The following is a 22,602-nucleotide window of genomic DNA, read 5'->3' on the forward strand; positions in this document are numbered from 1 at the left end:
GAAATGTATGTATTTTCTATATTTATAAACTCAAAATAAAACATCAGATAAAAATAGTTCTCAGATTAAAAGCCAATCAGAAAATTTTCTCATAGATGATTGTTACCTGGCAGGACTCCAGCAAACTGGCCATAGGGACACTGTTTCCCTGCAGTCCCATAATTTATTGCTGAAGCCTGGCAAGCTGCCTGGAACCATGTTTCCTGCCCCTGCCACCCAGGGTATGTCTGTCACTGGAGCCCTTTGTTTGTCATCAGAAATCTTAGCATCTAAGGGAATGAAAAGAGTTGTTGATAGCTATAACACAATTAAAAACATTAAGTGAGAAAGATCACTTCACATAACAATGGGAAGAAAATGGAGAAGCAGAAGGCAACAGATCTTTGAAAATTTGGAAGTGATGTACAGCAGTTATTGTACTAATATGGTACTTTAAAGTTTATAAAATGCTTGTGTAACAAGTAAATGTGTGGTGTGTTTAGTGCACAGAAAAAAAGACACATGGTATTTTAAGACTCCCATTTTGTTGATGAGGTTAATTATTATAGAGATTAATACAGGATTAGATATCAGATAGGATTTCCATTAATTCAGTTCAACTATTTCCTTTAACATGAAAACCCTCCAGGACATGGATATGGCTGAATCACTGACAAATTTGATGTTTTAGGTACTTCTTTTTCACAAGGACAATGTCAAAAAAAGAAAAGGCACTTACAAAATATGGCCATTTATTTAATGGTACATCCCATAATATTCCTGTTGGACAGGGACAAAATCTTGTATATAAGGGATGATTTTTTTATGAACAGAAGCTTAGATACATTTATACATAAGATGTTGTAATTTCTAATAACATAAAATGATTTTTAATTAAAATCTGAGTGTCAAGACTTGGCTGTTCAAAGGAATATGAAGGTTTCATTTACGTAATGTGTCATTAATTCTGTAACTCAGAATCTGGATCCACTATATTAATCCTTACATCAGTAACCTATCTTTTTAATAATTTTTTAAAAAACAAATTTGCACAACCATCTGGTGTCAGACTACCACAAACATCACTTTTAGGTGTCTAGAAACAGGAGATAATGTTCTCACTGAGTATTCTAGGAATTTGCCTAGTATCAGCTGGAGATCACGATGTCCTGATCTGAGACATCCAGGGGAACTCAGTCCTGTTCATTCGCACAGGAGCTGAATGTTCTATAGAGAAGGCTTAACTCTGATTATTGGATTTCACACTGTGATTTACACCAATTCTGACATTCTAAGAAACACATGGTAAACTGAATTCACAGTATGGAGAGTCAGTATTTGGCCCTGTGGTTACAGGAAATGGTTAACAATTATATTTTCTTTTTTTCATGCATATTTCTTTTTGTTGGAAGCAGGACCTCTCACATATTGTTCATTGCTGTATCCATTCCCTGGATCTTGACTCCTGTCTTGCTGTAGGAAGACTGAGATTATAGACACATGTCAGCTTTTACATACCTTCTTGGGTAATGAACTCAGGTCCTAACATTTGTATCACAAATATTTTAACCAGTGTGTCATCTCCTTAGCCCACCCACTGTGTTTTCAATTCAAGAAATTCAGCATACTTGGTTTCTTGATTTCTTTTTTTTCTTTCTCTCCATTTTTATTTAAATTAGAAATAAGATTATTTTACATGTTAATCCCAGTACCCTCTGCCTCCCCTCCTCCCCTGCCTACCCCCCAACTAGCACCCTACCTATCCTATACACTTTCTGCACCCCAGGGAGAGTGAAGCCTTCCATAGGGGGTCTTTAGTGTCCCTCATATCCTTTGGGATAGGGCCTAGGGCCACCCCCTTGTGTCTATGCTCAAGGAGTATCCCTCTATGTGCAATGGACTCCCAAAGTCCATTCCTATGCTAGGGATAAATACTGATCTACTACAAGATGCCCCATAGATTTCTGAGGTCTCCTCACTGACACCCACGTTCATGGGGTCTAGATCGGTCCCATGCTGGTTTCCCAGCTTTCAGTCTGGGAACCAAGAGTTCCCCTTGTTCAGGTCAGCTGTTTCTGTGGTTTCACCAGCCTGGTCTTAAAACCTTTGCTCATCACTCCTCCTTCTCTGCAACTGGATTCCAGTTCAGTTCAGTGTTTAGCTGTGGGTGTCTGCTTCCACTTCCATCAGCATCTGGGTGAAGGCTATAGGATGGCAAATAAGTCAGTCATCAATCTGATTATTAGAGAGGGCATTTAAGGTAACCTCCCCTCTGTTGTTTAGATTGTTAATTGGTGTCATTGTAGTAGATCTCCAGACATTTCCCTAGTGCCTGATTTCTCTTTAAACCTAGAATAGCTCTCTGTATTATGGTATCTCTTATCTTTCTCTCCTCTATTCTTCCCCCAACTCAAACTTCCTGCTCCCTCATGACCTCCTCACCCTTCCTCTTCTCCCCTTCTCATTCTCCTAGCTCCCTCCCCCCTCCCCCATGCTCCCAATTTGCTCCCTCATTTCCCTGGAAATCCCATTCTCCCACGTTCCCCACAACCCCCCAACCCAAACCCACCCTCTCCCCAGCGATAATTAAGCACTCTAATGGGGACCTTTAAAGTGTGTTACATTATTTGTGGGAGGGCCCAGGACCTACTTGCTGTATCTGGGTTGCAGTAGTTTCCCTCCATAGGAAATGGGCTCCCAAAGTCCATTCTTGCTCTAGGGATAAACACTGGCTCCACTGTTAGAGGTCCCATAGACTGCCCAGGCCTCCTAGCTGGTACCTCCCATGTTCTCTTCTAAGAGTTTCAGTGTGGCTGGATTTATGTTGAGGACTTTGATCCATTTGGACTTAAGTTTTGTGCATGGCGATATATATGGATCTATCTGTAATCTTCTACATGTCTGAATCCAGTTATGGCAGTACCATTTGTTGAAGATGCTTTCTTTTTCCATTGTAAAATTTTAGCTTCTTTGTCAACAATTGGGTGTTAGTAGGTGTGATGGTTAATATCAGGGTTTTCCATTTGATTCCATTCTTCTACCTGTCTACTTTTGTGCCAATACCAAGCTGTTTTCAGGACTATGGCTCCATAATAGAGCTTGAAGTCAGGGATGGTGATGTCTCTGGATGTTCCTTTATTGTACAGGATTGTTTTGTCTATCTTGTATTTTTTCCATATAAAATTGAGTATTTTTCTTCAATGTCTGTGAAGACTTGTGTTGGTATTGCATTGAATATGTCAATTGCTTTTGGCAAGATTGCCATTTTTACTATGTTGCTCCTACCTATCTAAGCGCATGGAAGATCTTCCCATTTTCTGGTTTATTCTTTAATTTCTTTCTTTAAAGACTCAAAGTTCTTACTATACAGGTCTTTCACATGTTTGGTTAGCATTACCCCAAGATATGTTATGGTTTTGTGGCTATTGTAAAGGGTGTTGTTTCTCTCATTTCCTTCTCAGTGTGTTTATCATCTGTATATATTAGGGCTACTGATTTTATTGTATCCTGCAACTTTGCTGAAGATGTTTATCAGCTGTAGGAGTTCCCTAGTAGAGTTTTTCAGGTCACTTATGTAAACTATCATATCTCCATACTTCTTCAATATTGTACTTGAAGAGCTAGAGCAATAAGACAGAAAAAAAAAAGAATCAAGGCGATAAAAATTGGAAAGGAAGAAATCAAATTTTCACTATTTGCAAGTGATATGATAGTTTACATAAATAAAGCCTGTGACAAAATCCAATACCCCTTCACGGTAAAGGTCTTGGAGAGTTTAGGAATAACAGGAACATACTTGCAAATAGTGAAAATTTGATTTCTTCCTTTCCAATTTTTATCCCCTTGATTCCTTTTTTTTTTTTGTCTTATTGCTCTACCTCTTCAAGTACAATATTGAAGAAGTATGGAGAGAGTGGGCAGCCTGGTTTTGTTCCTGATTTTAGAGGAATAGCTTTGAGTTTCTCTCCATTTAGTTTGATGTTGGCTGTTGGCTTATGGTATATGATTTTGTCACAGGCTTTTTCAGCATCTAGTGACATGATCATGTGGTTTTTCTTTTTCAGTTTGTTTATATTGTAGATTACATTGAGGGATATTCATATGTTGAACTATTCCTGTATCCCTGGGATGAAGGCTGCTTGATCATAGTGGATGATTTTTCAGATGTGTTCTTAGATTTGATTTACCAGTATTTTGTTGAGTATTTTTGCGTCAATATTCATGAGGGATATTGGTCTGTATTTCCCCTTTTTAGTTGTGTCTTTTTGTGGCTTGGGTGCCAAGGTAATTGTAGCACAGTAAAAGAGTTTGGCAGTGTCATTTCTGCTTCTATTGTGTGGAACAATTTGAGGAGTACTAGTATTAGCTCTTCTTTGAATTTCTGGTAGAATTTTGCACTGAAATCATCTGGCCCTGGGCTTTTTTTTTTTTTTGGTTGGGTGGCTTTTGATGACTGCTTCTATCTGATTAGGGGTTATAGGTCTGTTTAAATTACTTATCTGTTGTTGATTTAATTTTGATAATTGATATCTATCCAGAAAATTGTCCATTTCCTTTAGATTTTTGAATTTTGTGGATTACAGATTTTCAAAGTATGACTTGATGATTCTCTGGATTTCCTCACTGTCTGTTGTTATGTCCCCATTTTTATTTCTGATTTTTTTTAATTAGTATGCTGTCTCTCTGCCTTTTGTTAGTTTGGATAGAGGTTTGTCTATCTTGTTGATTTTCTTGAAGAACCAACTCTTTGTTTCATTGAGTCTTTGTAATGTTTTCCTAATGTTTTACTTTATTGATTTCAGCCCTCAGTTTGATTATTTCCTGGCATTTATTCCTTTGGGGTTAGTTTGCTTCTTTTTGTTCTAGAGCTTTAATTTTGCTGTCAATTCTCTAGTGTGACTATTCTCCAGTTTCTTCATGTGGGCACTTAGTGCTATGTACTTTCCTCTTAGCACTGCTTTCAAAGTGTCCCATAAGTATGGATATGTGTGTCTTCACCTCATTAAATTCTAGGAAGTCTTTAATTTCTTTCTTTTATTTCTTCCTTTGAACCGGGAATGGTGCAATTATGCATTATTCAATTTACCTGAGTTTGTATGCTTTCTGGAATTTGTGTTGTTTTTGTATTCTAACTTTAAAGCATGGTGGTCTGATAAGATACAGGGGTTATTCCAATTGTTTTTGTGTCTGTGGACGTTTGGTATGTTGCTGAGTATGTGGTTGATTTTAGAGAAGGTTCCATGTGGCGCTGAGAAGAAGGTATATTCTTTTGTGTTTGGACGGAATGTTCTATAATTATCTTTTAATCCCAATTGGGTCATAACTTCTTGATAATATTCTTTTTCCTCCAATATCTTCTACCAGGATTTTCCTACATCCTTACCTAACCTACTTCATGTTTTCTCCTCTGTCTCTCAAAAAATTAAAACAAACATATTAAAAGCAAAATAAAATGGAAAATAGAAAACAAAACAAAACCAAACCATAGAATCTGTTTTGTGTTGGCCATCTACTCCCAGGTATGGAGCCTGCCCAGGAATGTGACTGTTAAATCCAGCGACACTCCATTGGAGAAAACTGATTTATCTCTTTCTCAGTGGATATCAATTGCAAATGGCTTCTTAGGAGTTTCACTTTGTGTCCACTTCCCCTTGTCAGTTTTGGATGGAATTTGTTTGATTTGAACTATTACAGGTCTTTTATATTCTGTTATCATCCCTGTCAGCTCATATGCTTATCAGTACTGTTGTGTTTGGAAGATACTATTTTCTCCACCTCCTTTTCTCTCAATTTTTTCTGCCTTCCCTTCTTTATTGATCTCTGAGCCTTGAAGGGAGGGGTTTGATAAAGACATGCCACTTAAGACTGAGTGTTCCACATTGATTAGTAGTATGTCTGTGTTAATTACTTTCTAGTACAAGAAGTGTTTCTGATAAGGGTTGAGCAATGCTCTGATCTAAGGATGCAACAATATATCATTAAGAACAATTTTATTACTAAGTTCCTTTGCTAGAATAATAGTAGTGGCATTTCCCTTAGGGCCCATTACCTATCTACTCTTAGGTTCTGGCCATAAAAATCAGTGTCAGGTATGGTTTATGTCTCAGTGGGAGGCCTTAAATCCAATTTAAAAAGTTGCTGTTTACTTCCATAATATTGGTGCCACTATATTGTCTTGCATCAGGTCACTGTAATAGGTTATAGGGTTTGTAGCTGGGTGATATTAATGATTATTTTTGCCTTCAGTAGTGTGCAAGGTACAACATGGATACTAGGCAGTAGGTATGAAGCATCTAATTGGGCTTCAACTGGATTTAACTATCTTTGATGGCATAAGAAAGTTGTGTTTTCAGGAATGGGGCCTTACCATAGATTATGGAGAATAACCAATAGCCGCGACAATAGCCTGTAATGTTTATCAGATCTATGAGACACCTTTGGACAACCACTCAAAAAGATGTAACCCATTTCTGGAATTCTTGGTGACATAGGTCTAATTTCATCTTAATTTAAAAGTGAACAAACAAAATTTTCATTGTTTGAAAGAAGGGTAAAAAATATTAACATATTATACAAAGAAGTGTAGCAAAATTAGGAAAATGTTTATTTGTATATGATTGCTATAAAGTTGTGAAAATTCTAATATACAGATGTATATATATATATATATATATATATATATATGTGTGTGTGTGTGTGTGTTATCTATATTTTTATAAATAAGTGATGCCAACTAAATAATTGTATTAAAATTGCAGAGACAATAAACATGCATATAATATCACAGAGGTATATAATGAATATGTATAGTGTTTAAAGCAGGTAACTTTTTTTTTTAACTTGCCATCTTACTTTATTGTAGAGCATAGTTTTTTTTTAAAATTTATTTATTAGTTCTATTTAGGGAACAAGCTTGTTTCACATGAAAGTCCCTTCTCCCTCTCCATCCTCTTACCCCATCGCTCCTCCCCCACCCCCAACCTACTCCCCACCCCATCCACCCACCATTCCAGGCATGGGAGATCTTTCCATTTTCTGGTATCTTCTTTAATTTCTTTCTCTAACGTCTCAAAGTTCTTATTGTACAGGTCTTTCACTTTTTTGGTTAGTGTTACCCCAAGATATTTTATGTTGCTTGTGGATATTGTGAAAGGTGATGTTTCCCTGATTTCTTTCTCATTGGATTTATCATCTGTATATAGTAGGGCTACTGATTTTTTTGAGTTAATTTTGTATCCTGCTACCTTGCTGAAGGTGTTTATCAGCTGTAGGAGTTCCCTGGTAGAGTTTTTCGGGTCACTAATGTAGACTATCATGTCATCTGCAAATAGTGAACTTTGACTTCTTCCTTTCCAATTTGTATCCTTTGATCCCCTTTTCTTGTCTTATTGCTCTAGCCAGAACTTCAAGTACAATATTGAAGAGATATGGAGAGAGTGTACAGCCTTATCTTGTTCCTGATTTTAGAGGAAACACTTTGAGTTTCTCTCCATTTAGTTTGATGTTGGCTATTGGTTTGGTGTATATTGCATTTATCGTGTTTAGATATGTTCCTGTTATTCCTGTTCTCTCCAAGATCTTTATCATGAAGGGATATTGGATTTTGTCAAAGGCTTTTTTAGCATCTAGTGTGATGATCATGTGGTTTTTCTTTTTCAGTTTGTTGATATGGTGGATTACATTGATGGATTTTCGTATGTTGAACCATCCTTGCATCCCTGGGATGAAGCCTACTTGATCATGGTGGATGATTTTTCTGATATGTTCTTGGATTCGGTTTGCCAATATTTTATTGAGTATTTTAGCATCGATGTTCATGAGGGATATCGGTCTGTAGTTCTCTTTCTTAGTCATATCTTTGTGTGGCTTGGGTATCAAAGTGATTGTAGCCTTGTAGAAAGAGATTGGCAATATCCCATCTGCTTCTATTGTGAAGAACAATTTGAGGAGTTTGTGTTAGCTCTTGTTTGAATTTCTGGTAGAATTCTGCAGTGAAGCCATTTGGCCCTGGGCTTTTTTTGTTTGGGAGGTTTTTGATGACTGCTTCTATTTCATTAGGGGTTATGGGTCGATTTAAACTGTTTATCTGATCTTGATTTAATTTCGGTAAGTGATATTTATCCAGAAAGCTGTCCATTTCCTTTAGATTTTCCAATTTTGTGGAGTACAGGTTTTCAAAGTATGACCTGAAGATTCTCTGGTTTTCCTCAGTGTCCATTGTTATATGCCCCTTTTCATTTATGGTTTTGTTAATTAGTATGCTCTCTCTCTGTCTTTTGGTTAGTTTGGCTAGAGGTTTGTCTATCTTGTTGATCTTCTCAAAGAACCAACTCTTTGTTTCATTGACTCTTTGTACTGTTTTCCTAGTTTCCACTTTGTTGATTTCGGCTCTCGGGTTGATTATTTCCTGGGGTCTACTCCTCCTTGGTGTGTTTGCTTCTTTTTGCTCTAAAGCTTTCAGTTGTTCTGTCAATTCTCTAATGTGACTTTCCTCCAGTTTCTTCATGTGGGCACTTAGTGCTATGAACTTCCCTCTTAGCACTGCTTTCAGAGTGTCCCATAAGTTTGGGTATGTTGTGTCTACATTCTCATTAAATTCTAGGAAGTCTTTAATTTCTTTTTTTATTTCTTCCTCAACCCAGGAATGGTGCAATTGGGTGTTATTCATTTTCCATGAGTATGTAGGTTTTCTGCAATTTGTATTGCTGTTGAATTCTAGCTTTAATGCATGGTGATCTGATAAGATACAGGGAGTTAATTCAATTCTTTTGTAACTGTGGAGGTTTGCTTTGCTGCCAACTATGTGGTCAATTTTTGAGAAGATTCCATGTGGCGCTGAGAAGAAGGTATATTCTTTTATGTTTGGATGGAATGTTCTATAGATATCTGTTAAACCCAGTTGGGTCAGAACTTCTGTCAGATCCTTTGTTTCTTTGTTAAGTTTCTGTCTGGTGGTCCTGTCTAGTGGTGTAAGGGGGTGTTGAAGTCTCCTACTATAAGTGTGTGTGGTTTTATGTGTGATTTGAGCTTTAGTAATGTTTCTTTTACAAGTGTGGGTGCCTTCGTATTTGGAGCATAGATGTTCAGGATTGAGACCTCATCTTGATGGACTTTTACTGTGATGAGTATGAAATGCCTTTCTTCCTCTCTTTTGATTGATTTTAGTTTTTAGTCTAATTTGTTAGATATTAGGATTGCTACACCAGCTTGTTTCTTGAGCCCATTTGAATGGAAAATCTTTCCCCATCCTTTTACTCTGAGGTATCACCTGTCTTTGAAGTTGAGGTGTGTTTCTTCTAAACAGCAGAAGGATGGATTCTGTCTTCATATCCATTCTGTTAGCCTATATCTTTTTATGGGTAAGTTAAGACCATTGACATTTAGGGATATTAATGTCCATTGTTCATTGGTTCTTGTTTGTTTGGGATTTATTGTTGGTGGTGTCATTGTGTGTGGATTTTGCCCTCCTGTTTCTTTTTGTGTTTGGTAAAATTAGATTATCTATTGCCTGTGTTTTTGTGAGTGTAGTTATGTTCATTGGGTTGGAGTTTTCCTTCCAGAACCTTCTGTAGTGCTGGATTTGTGGATATGTATTGTTTAAATCTGTTTTTGTCTGGAATATCTTGTTTTCTCTGTCTATAGTGATTGAAAGTTTTGCTGGGTAAAGTAGTCTGGCTTGACATCCATGCTCCCTTAGTGCTTGTAGGGTATCTATCCAAGACCTTCTGGCTTTCAGAGTTTCCATTGAGAAGTCAGGTGTGATTCTGATTGGTTTGCCTTTATATGTTACTTGGCCTTTTTCCTTTGCTGCTCTTAATATTTTCTCTTTATTCTGTAGATTTGGTGTTTTGATTATTATGTGTCGGGAGGGACTTCTTTTTGTGGTCCAGTCTGTTCATTGTCCTGTATACTTCTTGTACTTTCATAGGCATATCCTTCCGTAAGATGGGGAAGTTTTCTTCTATGATTTTGTTGAATATGTTTTCTGTACCTTTGAGCAGTGTTTCTTCACCTTCTACAACAATTATTCTTAGGTTTGGTCTTTTTACAGTGTCCCATATTTCCTGGATATTTTGTGTTAGGGATTTGCTGGACTTGAGGTTTTCTTTGGTTGATGAATGTATATCCTCTAGTGAGTCTTCAATAGCTGAGATTATCTCTTCCGTCTCTTGGATTCTATTAGTTATACTCACGTCTTTAGTTCCTGATCATTTATCCAGTCTTTCCATTTCCAGCATCGCCTCATTCTGTGTTTTCTTTATTGTGTCTATTTCAGCTTTCATGCTTTGAACTGTTTCAAGAGCTTCCTTCACTTGTTTGGATGTTTTTTCTTGGGTTTCTTTAGATTCTTTAAGTTATTTGTTTATCTCTTGAAATTTTTGGTTTGTCTTTTTCTCTATTTCATGTAATTTTTTGTTTGCTTTTTCTTCTATTTCTTTAAGGGATTTTCTTGTTTCCTCTTTAAAGGTCTCTATCATCTTGCTGAGAAAATTTTTGAGGTCCATTTCATCTTCATGCTCTGTGTTGGGCTTTTCAGATCTTGCTGGAGTGGAGTCCCTAGATTCTGCTGGTGTCGTATTGGTCTTTCTGTTGTTGAGTGAAATCTTATTCTGTCTTCTTCCCATATCTTCTTCTAGTGGGTGCAGGTTGGGTCTCTCTATCTCCTCTTGTGACCCAGTGTGTGTGGGCCAGGAATCCAATGTCTGCAACTCTGGATGGTCTTGCCTCTCCCGGTAGTCTCCTCACTCATTGTGGATTGGTTGGTGGAAAGAGATGGAAGAGTCGGGTGTTTCCAGATTCAGGGAGCTCCTCCTTGTCTGTGCATGTCTAACCCCAAGCAGGCAGGTGCAGGCCCGGGGAGGTCGGGGTGAATGATGGTTTGGGCTGAGATTGGGTAAGGGCAGAGGCCCACTCACCTCGTTCCTGGGTTCGTCGGAGGAAAGGGATGGAAGAGTGGGCAGGTAACTTTTAAAAGGGAAATCTAGGTAGATTTTCTAATAATTTATAAATAAAACCTTACTTCATGTGTCTTATTATCTATAAAAGATTTTTCTTTTGGTTTTTTGAGACAGAGTTTCTTTGTGTAGCTTTGGAGCCTATCCTGGCACTCACTCTGGAGACCAGGCTGGCCTCGAACTCACAGAGATCCGCCTGCCTCTGCTTCCCGAGTGCTGGGATTAAAGGCTTTCATCACCAATGCCCGGCACTCTATAAAAGATTTAAAGCAGGATAAAGATGTGAATGTATTTAGGAGATAAAAATTGGGTAAGTGAAAGTTAGTCATTCTATATTTTAAAATAACTCTCCATCTTCCATTTAAAATACCTCTTCTTACAAGTAGAGAGATGAAGCTCTATGCAGACACAAGTAGAAAGATTGAATTGTTTTCCACAAGGTTTCCACTGACCTTGATATGTACACCATGGTACATATACTCTCTTTCTCTCTCTCTCTCTCTCTAGAGAGAGAGAGAGAGAGAGAGAGAGAGAGAGAGAGAGAGAGAGAGAAGCTGGCTCATAGGGACTACATAAATAAATAAAGAGTTAAACTTGAAATTAAATGTTAAATGGCCTTCAGGAGCTGTAGCTCTACTTAGTGGTTAGAGTGCTTGACTTGTATGAATCACCAGAACTGAAAGGAAAAGAAAAAACAAAATAATGAGCACAGAGCAAAAGAAAAGGAATGGCTTCCAGGAACTGTCCTTTTTTTTCTCAATAGAAAATGTGTTTGTGAAAATTAAGTCAGCACAATAAAATATCTTGAGACAGGTGATGATGATGAGTGGAATATAAATGTCAAATATAAATTTTTATAATTATATATACAAAACCATTTCAATGTCTATAGTTAAACTTGAGTATTAGACTTATAATTTTAATTCTGTTTTTATTGTGTGATTTTATTATTATAAAATAATATATGTTCTTTTTTATAGCTTATCTTTAACTAACAATTGAGATAGACAGACAGCTTCAATGGGACAAGCACTTCACTTTAATACTTGCCATTTGCCAGATGACTTCTAGATATCTTCCTGTTGTTGGATTTGGCCTGTCCTGTCCAATAACTTTGGCCAATACCACTCAAGAGTGAAGCAGGAATGTTGCAGAGTCATCAGAGATATTGTTTGTCTTGGCTCTCCCTCCTCCACCTCTTTGAAGGAGTGGAGACAGATCTGTGGTGGAAGTATCAGAAGGAAGAAGCAGAACTCATTTTCCAACTGTGGAGTCAATATCAGTCTAAGTCAATACACTTTCTTAACCTTAATTGTGTGGCAGGGTTCTGCCCAGACAAGAACTTACTCTTGCCCCAGATAAATCAGAGACCCTCTAACTTACAGTGTATGTAAATGATTATATTCAAGACAATCCAATTTTGGATTGGTTTATGGTGCAGTATCATCAAGGTAAACATAGCTAAAAAAACACTGTTTTTCGAGGAATATACAAATATCAATTTACGAGATACCTGTATTTATACTAGTGATATTGTACATGCTTCACAAGCTTCTTATATTCTTGAGATGTTGATAAGAAACATGTGTAGTCTTTAAAGAAAATAATATAAAAACCAGACAAGCCTAGACACATTTCATAAACATTCATGAATCCCAACCTGACTACATTGAGATATGAATGGTGCAAATTTAAGAAACACACAAAATTGTTGCATTTTCTATTGATATTTTCAGTAAAAACATTTCTGGGAAAATAGTCATAATCTCTCTGTCTCTCTGTCTCTGTCTCTGTCTCTCTCTCTCTCTCTCTGTCTCTCTCTCTCTCTCCCCGTGTGTGTGTGTGTGTGTGTGTGTGTGTGTGTGTGTGTGTGTGTGTGTGCATGAAGGCTAGAGGTCAACCTCAAGAGTTACTGCTCAGGAGCTGTCCACTTTGATTTTTGAGATAAGATCTTTCATTGGGCCCTGGGACTCACTGATTCAGCTAGTCTGTCTGGGAAGGGAGCCTCAGTCATCCACCTATCTCTGCTTTCCTGGGGTTAAAAACATAACAAATGCCATCTCTTTAAAATGATTTTGTTAGAGCTGGGGATGGAACTCAGTTCCTCATGCTTCTACAGCAAGGATTTCATAAAAACTGAGAAATCTCCCTAGCTTATACTCCTTATATTTTTTTTTGGGGGGGGGCGCTGGGAAGGACATATTATGTGTGTGCTATCTCAGAATTAAAAACAAAATTTAAAATATGAAATATAATATTCAACTTTTCTAAGTTTCATTATATTTCTTTTTTTCTACTACAGGAAAGGATTGCTTGCAAAAGAAAAAAGAATATAGCTAATGTTTTCTTTGTCTCAGTTTCCATGAGTGACAAACTTGTTTGGGTTATTTCTGCAAGGTTGTTACAAAATAATTTTGGAAATTAAATTATATTCAACCAAAAAATAGCATCATGAAATTTTCAGGCAAATGGATAGAGCTTGAGAAAATCATCCCAAGGGAGGTAACTCATAGCCAGAAAGAGAAGCATGGTATGTACTCACTCATAAGTGGATACTAGCTATAAAGCAAAGGATATCCAGGCTACAACCCGCAGCACCAGAGGAGCTAGGTAACCAAGGAGTACCTAGGAGGTAATCAACCTAAGAATGGGAAACAGATGAGATCTCTGGGTAAACTGGGGGTAGGGAGCAAGAGAGGGAATGTGGAAGGGAATAGGAATATGAGGGAATGGGATGGTTGAGTTGGAAGAAGAGCAACGAAAGAGATATCTTGTTGGAGGAAGCCATTTAGGGCTGGGAAGAAACCTGGTGCTAGGGGAATTCCCAAGAATTCCTAAGGATGACCCCAGCTAATACTTCTAACAATCGTGGAGAGGGTGCCTGGACTGGTCAACTGTCATCATAGAACTTTCATCCAGTGACTGATGGAAGCAGATGTAGAGATTCACAGCCAAGCACTGGGATGAGCTCCAGGAGTCTAGTCTAAGAGAGGGAGGAGGGATCAGAATCTGGCAGTAAAATCTACAGAGACAGCTGACTCTAGCTCCTGTTAGCTTATGGACTGTGGACTGAGAGCTGGGGAAACTGTATGGGACTGAACCAGGCCCTCTGCATGTGGGTGACAGTTGTGTGACTTGGTCTGTTTGTTGGGCCCCTGGCAGTTGGACCAGCATCTAACCCTGGTATGTGAGCTGGCTTTTTGGAGCCTATTCCCTATGGTGAGATGCCTTGCTCAGCCTTGATACAGAGGGGAAAGGGGTTGTTCCTACCTCCACTTGATATGCCAGGCTTTGTTGACTCCACATGGGAGTTATGGCCCTTTCTCAGGAATGGGGGATGGGTAGAGAGAGATGGGGGATGGAGGAGGGGAGGGAGGGAGAACTGTGGTTGTATGTAAAATAAATAGAAAATTTAAAATTAAAAAAAGGAAGTCTACTTAGCTATCATTTCTTCTGGTACATCTTCCATTATTTGAACCTCAGCAAATATATGCTTATCAGTGAACCAGTCAGTAAGACTGGAACCTGTTTGTTGATCTGTGTAAAAATGTGTAATAATGAGTATTGCTGTTGAACATGAATAAATGAGCCTGAATTAAAGTTAATTTAAAGTTGACTGGATGAATGTATTATATAGCATAATCCAGGAGAATAATTTTTTACATGCAAATTCCAAGTCTCTTTTTTTTCCATGGGAGTTTACTTTAAAGAAAGGGTTTTCTTAATACAAGACTTTGCACAGAAGACTTCCATGAAACCTACATAGTGTTGGTCTCTAGCTTACTGTATAAGGATGCAAAAATAAATGGAAGTAAACACAGGACCTTCAATTACTCTTAAGCAATAATTCCCCACCTAAAGCTTCACCATTCACATTGAGATTTGCTTTGCTTTAGAGTTTATTTTACTAATTTTTTTGAGAATTTCACATGATACAATTTGACAATTTCCTCCAACTCCTCTCTTCCTTCCATTGCCTGCCCAACTTTTGTTTATTTGTTGTTGTTATCTTTTTTTAAATGCCATTGAGTACAATTTGTATCTCCCAACTACTCTTAGGAATGTGTAGTTGAAGATCTACCAGGGTCACATGATTAAAGAAAATTGATTCTACTTCTCCTAGAACCCCTCAAATACTATTCATAGTATGCTTTATTATTATAATTAGTTAATTATTCCATTTATTTTCATCCTGACTGCAGTTTCTCCTCCCTCATCTCTTTCCATTCCCTCCCTTCTACCTCTCCTCTGTCTCCTCATCTACTCCTCTGTTTCTATTCCCATTAATGTCTACAAAGCATGACATATCAAGTTGGGTAGGACTATGCTCCTCCCCTTGTTGTCTCAAACAGCTGTGATACACTTAAAGAATTGTTCAATATCATTTGCCATGAGGGAAATGCAAATCAAATGACTCTGAATACCATCTTACACCTGTCAGAATGTCTAAGACAAAAAGCACTCATGACAACTTATGTTAGAGAGGATGTGGAGTAAGGGAGCACTCTTTCAGTGCTGGCTGGAGTGCAAACTTATACAGCCACATTGGAAATTGATATTTATGGAATTCTTAATGAGGTACATAAGAGGAAGTGGAGAGTGTAGGAGAAGAGGAGAAGGATAGGAGAAGGAAGGAGGAGGAGGAGGAGAAGGAGAAGGAGAAGGAGAAGGAGAAGGAGAAGAAGAAGAAGAAGAAGAAGAAGAAGAAGAAGAAGAAGAAGAAGAAGAAGAAAAAGAAAAAGAAGAAGAAAGAAGAAGAAGAAGAAAGAAGAAGAAGAAGAAGAAGAAGAAGAAGAAGAAGAAGAAGAAGAAGAAGAAGAAGAAGAAGAAGAAGAAGAAGAAGAAACAACACCCTACAAAGCTCTGAGGCATTAACTGGTCTTTTGGTAGGTATTCTGTTTTCTTTATAAAGTGGTCTTTGTAAGAAAAGTGGTGAACTCTCTGGTAGCTTCTTTTTTAGAAAATATCCTACCCCCAAAAAACATTTTGGCTACTTCAGTACCAAATCTTAGTGATGGGCTTGTCAACAGTCTCCTGGGTCTTAAAATAGACAATGCATAGTCCTTGAACCAATTTCATGGTGCAATCTCTTCCAGGGCAAAGTGTTCCCAGGTGTAGAAAAAATGTATCACAAAATACCTTGAAGTCATTGAATCTGTGCAGTTTATGAACTCAACATTTTTAACTTTCCCCAGGGTGTCTCTATCACATTATAGACAATGACTTTTATTCTGAAAAATTTGAAATCAACAACAAGAATCCCATTTAATTTAAGAATTAGTAAATTTATCTTGACTGTTGTGCTCTCTATTGTTGCTTACTAAGTAAATTAAAAACACTGGATCAAATAAGACACAAATTTATGGTATAAGGGAGGTCTCAAAATTAGTATTATTTTCATGTAAGTCCTTTTATAATTGAAACTGATCCAGAGAGGTAAAGTTTTCCCTTTTGCCCATTTGATTTACTATTAGTAGAGTTAAAAGGAAAAAAAAAACTCTACAGAATTAGACAACATATTTATGACAGTTTAGAATAATGAAAGCAGGGCTGGAGAGATGGCTCAGCCGTTAAAGGCTAGGCTCACAACCAAAAATATAAGAATAATGAAAGCAGTGTTACATTGTGCTCATTAAAAACGTGTTATAAAAAAACTACAATCAAAAGTTTGGTTGTTTGGACAAAGAGATTTCTTGGTTGTTAAGAACACTGGGTGTACTTTAAAAGGACACAGATTTGTTTCCGGGAACATGTATCAGGTAACTCACACCCTTTTAAAATCTGTAACTCTAGTTGTATGGGAGCCAATACCTACTTTTTTGCATGTGCACTACACATCCAAGCAGTATACATGTATACATGAAGACACTCTCACACACGCATAAAATAAAAATTAATAAAAAAATCTTTAAAAAGGCCTTTAGTGGTGGAGAGTGGATGATTTCATAAGTAGAAAGTTGACATAAGTGCAGTTTATTATTGTCTGGAATTTCAGTCAGGGAAGGACAGATTTTCAGATACAAAGTATCAATATTCCTTTTGGTTAAAAAAATTAGATGGGTAAAACATTAGACACATTGTAACCAACAAAATACTTTATTTCTGTGTGTGTTTGTGTGTGTTGTGTGTGTGTGTGTGTGTGTGTGTGTGTGTGTGTGTGTGTGTGTGTGTGTGTGTGTTTGCCATGACATGTATATGCAACTTCCCTTGAAGTTCAGAAGAGGGCATTGGACCCCTTGCAAGAGTGTTTACAGGTACTTGTAAGGCACCATAGAGGTGCTAAAAGTAAACCAGGGTCCTTGAAACGATCAGCAAGTTCTCTTAATCCCTGAGCCATCTCTCCAGCCCACGAATATTATTTTAAAGGTCCTATTTTTAACCAAAGAATATGAGACAGGTAAGAAAGAAAAGGGTGGAGAAAAGCAAGGAAAGAGAAACTGTGCACCATATATTGTGAGAGCTGAAATCCTCCAAGTAGCTCTGATAAATTATGTTCGGACACTTGGTAGCAATGCATACATAAAAAGGGAAAGGATGCTTAGAGTGACGACTCAAATAGATAATGATGTTTAGAATAATGCCTCAAGTAATGTTTAAAATATTAAAAAAGAACAACATGGGAAATTTAAAGTGAAATGCAGAGTAAAATAAATGAAAAACATTCACCATGCAAAGTCTTCATTTTAGATGCACACTGGCAAGTTTCCAAAGCAAAGCAGCATAAGGAACAAAAAAGGCATAAAAATGAAGAAATGTGTTTCCCGGTATTGAGGACCTGAGATGTAAGAATGGGCATGTAGAGGGGCAATGGATGGGATTTACAAAACAGAGAAAAGCAGTGCCCCACCAGGATCTACTTAGTTAATTATGTGGGGATGGGGGCTGAGGGTGAAGGAAGGCACAGATGTGCTACAGAGCTGAGGATGAGGAAGCGGTCAAGTTCTGCAGTAGCCTCTTTGCTGGTTGGAGTGACCTGCATAGATTCCCCATGAGTGCCTTCTGGTGTTAGAGGCTGAAACAAAGCAATTATATGGGGAAGGAAGTTTGAGGGAGAAGAGCTGTGTGATCCATTGCAGATGAGTTCAGAAGGGAAGTGCTCTGTTACAGAGCTGGTGATGTGACTGGGGGATTAATTTGGAAGAGCCAAGGGAGAGGTGAAGGTCTGCAGTTAGCCTATTTGCTTCCCTGGTTGGAGAGGTCTGTAGGTTCTCAGATAGTGCTTGTTAGGGGTGGGGTCTTGGAGAAAGACATGAGAGTAAGGAGGATGGTTAGGAGCAGAAGATCTGTTGGATCCAGGGGAGAATCCGGCATGGTGGGAAGGGTTTTCTGTTGCAGAACTGAGCATAAGACTAGGGTACTGGTTTTGGAAGAGCAGAAGGAAAGGTAAAGTCCTGCAGTTAACCTACCTACCTGCTTCCCTAGGTGGATTGGCCTGTGTGTTCACAGGAAGTGCCTGATAGATTTTCAGGGATGAGATAAAGCAACAAATAGGGGGAAGGATGGTAGCGAGGGTAAGATCTGTGTGGTCTACTGGAGATGGGACAGAGAGCAAGGGAGACTTGAGAGGTGGTCTGCTTCAGAGTTATGGCTAAGACTGGGGGATTGGATTTGGAAGATTTGGAGGGAGGATCAGACAAGATTTCTCCTGAAGCAGATGGGACTAAATAGATAAACCCAGAGTCAGACATTGTGCAGTAAATGAGAGATCTTGGAACACTCTGTTTTAAATGGAATGTCTACATTAAATCTCTCCCCTCAGAACTCAGGGAACCCCATGGAAGAGAAGGCAGAAAGAATGTAAGAGCCAGAGGTAATGGAGGACACCAAGGAAACAAGGTCTTCCAAATCAACATGAGCAAAGCTCATATGAACTCACGGAGACTGAAGTGACATGCATAGTCCCTGCACTGGTCTGTGCCAAGTCCTTTGTGTATGCTATGGCTTCCATTCCATTTAAGTGCTTTATGGGATTCCATAGTTTGCTGACAAGTGCGTCTCTGACTCTTGTGCCTTCTCTTGGGCTCTTTTCTTTCTGTTCTCTTGTCCTAATTTGATGTTAGTTTTTGTTTTTTCTTATGGTTATTTTGGTGTGTGTGTGTGTGTGTGTGTGTGTGTGTTTGTATGAATGAAAACCTAGCTAATAAGACAATAGTTGTAAATCTAGGAATCAAGACCCCTTTGGGATAGGAAAATCCTTTCACAGGGGCCACATATCAGATATCCTGCATATTAGTTATTTATATTGCAATTCTTTTTAAAATTTCTTTAATTACTACTCATATTTACATATCCATCCCCCATTCCCTTGCCCTCCCATTATCCTTTGTTCCCCATCAACCAACCCCCCAACTCCTCTCCAGGAATAGTGATGCCCTCTACAGAGGTAAAGCCACATCTCTTTCAGTGGTTGCAGCCGCAAAGCCGTATACTCTCTAAGATAAGAGCAGCCGCTTTGTGACCTCTCTCCACTGTTGTCACCGATGCTGCCAAATGCCGTGCTGAGTAGCTGAATGCCTCCGCCACCTGCTGGTCAAAGATAGTTACTGCATCTGGAGTAGAAATCAGGTAAAATTATGGCAGAATATTTATCATTTACTAAAATTGGTAATATTTTTGCTTATTATGTGAACTCAATGTTTGAGGAGGAGTCTAATCTGCCAATTACCAGTCTATATGCAGTAATGACAGCTAGCTTGCTGGTACAAATAATATTACTAGCTAGAGGGCTCAGGAACAGGGATAAGGATAACCTAACCACCTGCTTACAGGATATAACAGCTTTATGCAATGAAGTTTTGGAGAACAGATTAGGTCAGACCACAATTGTGCTGCAAGTGGAACAGAAATTGGATAAGCTTGGCTCTGTGTCCAATATGCTAAAGACAGAGCTGTCTGTTACCCAAGATGAGATGCAGCATATTTATGATAAGATAAACATAGAGAGATCCTCCATATCTGAGGCATTAGAAGCTAGGCTCTCAGAGGACCATGATGAACTAAAGAATATCTGTAGTCAGCTAGAAACTCAGATAGGCACTGTTACCCAGAAACTAGATGCAAAGGTACAAAATACCCAGGATAGGGTTGAAGAATTGGACAATACCATTCAATAAATTATTGAAGCATCTAAGGTAGCAGATCACAAATTTGAGTCTAGATTTGAATGTTTGGAAGATAATTTACAGTACAGGGCTGACAGATTATATAGGTCCATATGGTCAATTCCCAAGGACCCCAAATCAGCAAATCATGACCTTGAATCTAGACTCCAATACCTAGAAGGCAGCTTCCATACCATCCAAATGCTGCCTAAGGACGACCGTATTAAAGACCTAGAAAAATGTGTAGAGGAGCAGTTAGAGCAATTAACATTTTCACTAACATGCTTGTAATCTTTTATGATTAAGGAGATTGAAACTTTTCATAAGGATATCATTACTAGGCTTAAAGATCATTGGGATGCCTCAGAGGCAGAATCACGCCAATCTGAGGCACCTACTCCACCCAGGTATCATGACTACTCTTCTAAGGTTGTTTCTTGTGTGCCATTAGTGTACCCAGCTACCATGGTAGAAAAGCCAGCTTCTAAGAAACACCCTCAGGGACAGATGGCTTATGTATGGCAACCTATACAGCTGAAGGATCTAAAGAATATTAAAGAATCAGTTGTCTCATATGGTCTCCATAGCCCATATGTAAAACAGCTATTACATTCATGGGCAAACTTTAGCAGGGTGACACCCACTGATTGGGAATGATTGGTAGCAGCTGTACTTGAGAATTCATTGGCAAATCCAGTGGAAGGCATTGGTCAGGGAAGAGATGAAGCTCCTTGAGTGTCAAGGCATAAAGGAAGGTTTTGAAGCCCCCCTAGATAAGATTCTTGGTGAAGGTATTTATGATAACCCACAGGTTCAGACTGAATATGACGACCATATATTGTCTCTATGCAGGGAAGCAGCATTAAGTGCCTGCGATAAGGTTTGTGAGCCAGGAGAACGCCTAGAAGCTTATACCAGAATAGAACAGGCACCTACAGAACAGTTCCAGGACTTTTTACAAAGGTTAACTAGGGTAGGAGAATTACATGTAACAGATCTGGAAACAAGACAATCAATTATATATACAATAGCTTATGAAAATGCAAACCCAATACGCAAAAGACTACTTTTGCCTTTAAAGATCAGATCAGCTCCGCTAGAAGAATGGGTTTTGCATGCAGCCAACATTGACTATAATGTGCAAGATACTGGAGCTTGGGTAGGAGAAGCCATCTTGGAAGGTTTAAAAAGGCAACAGGCAATTAAAAGTTCTAGAGGTGAGGATGCAAGGGCTTGGGAAGGAGAAGCACCTTACAGAGGTCAGCATAGGTACCAAGAGGCTAGAGGTTACTACTACTATGAACCAGAACCTTGGGTAGGAAGAGCCTTCCCCAGGAGACCACGAAGGTGCCAGGAACCTAGATGTTTCAGCTGTGGTAGTATGGGACATATCAAGAGAAATTGTAGACAAACGAATTCTAACAATGCCTCATACGGAAGGCCACTGCCTTCTGGATTGTGTAGAAGATGTGGTAAGGGCAGGCACTGGACCAATGAAAGTAGATTGACCAGGGACATGCAAGGAAACCTGTTAAGGCCGGGAAACCCCGAGGGGGCCTCAAGAAGTCCCCCACATCGAGAAAGGTCCGGTCATTCACAGTAGCAGTGGGAGACAATCTCTCATAGGACGAATAGATTGTTCTTTGCCTATTTTGAAAAATGATACTGCTCTAAATGGTAGTTTGAATAGTGATGAAGAATCAAATGTGACTGGACAAAATGAGAAATGTATATTTTGGCAAACTTCTGTTAATGATAAAGGACCTCAGTGAAAAGTGAAAATTAATAATAAAGTTATTTCTGGCTTAGTAGACACTGGGGGTTGGGATGTGACTATTATTACCCAAAAGTCTTGGCCTCAGAAATGGCCTCTTAAAGAAGCAAATGTACAATTTTTAGGAATTGGAACTCTATCTAGAGTTCGACAGAGTGCTAACTCGGTGGACTGCATTGGACCAGAAGGACAGAAAGGGAGACTGAAACCATATATGGCAGATATAGCTATAAATCTCTGGGGTTGTGATCTTTTACAGCAATGGAATACTCAGATCAATATTCCTCCAATGCCGGATACAAATTATGTACAATCTTTAGATAGTAGAAAAGATCTGGTAAGATGATATGGAAAACAGTTACAAACCATCCATGCTGTACAGAAACTAGGTACAAATGATGGACCTTCAGAGGAGCCAAAGGCCCTGCCAATGAAGTGGGTTACAGATGAACCTGTTTGGGTAGGACAATGGCCTATGACATCTGAGAAGCTAGAGGCTTTAGAAAAGTTAGTACAGGAACAGCTAGATGCTGGACATATAGAGGAATCTACCAGTCCTTGGAATTCTCCTATATTTGTTATCAAAAAGAAGTCAGATAAGTAGAGAATGCTGACAGACCTGAGAGCCATAAATAAGATAATTCAACCAATGGGCTCTCTGCAACCTGGAATTCTACTGCCTTCCTTAATACCTAAAGGATGGCCTATCATAGTCATTGCTCTAAAAGACTGTGTTTTCACAATACCATTACAGGAAAATGATAGAGAAATATTTGCATTTACTGTACCAACT

This window comes from Cricetulus griseus, chromosome 3, assembly GCF_003668045.3.
Source record: "Cricetulus griseus strain 17A/GY chromosome 3, alternate assembly CriGri-PICRH-1.0, whole genome shotgun sequence".
NCBI classification, from domain to species: domain Eukaryota; kingdom Metazoa; phylum Chordata; class Mammalia; order Rodentia; family Cricetidae; genus Cricetulus; species Cricetulus griseus.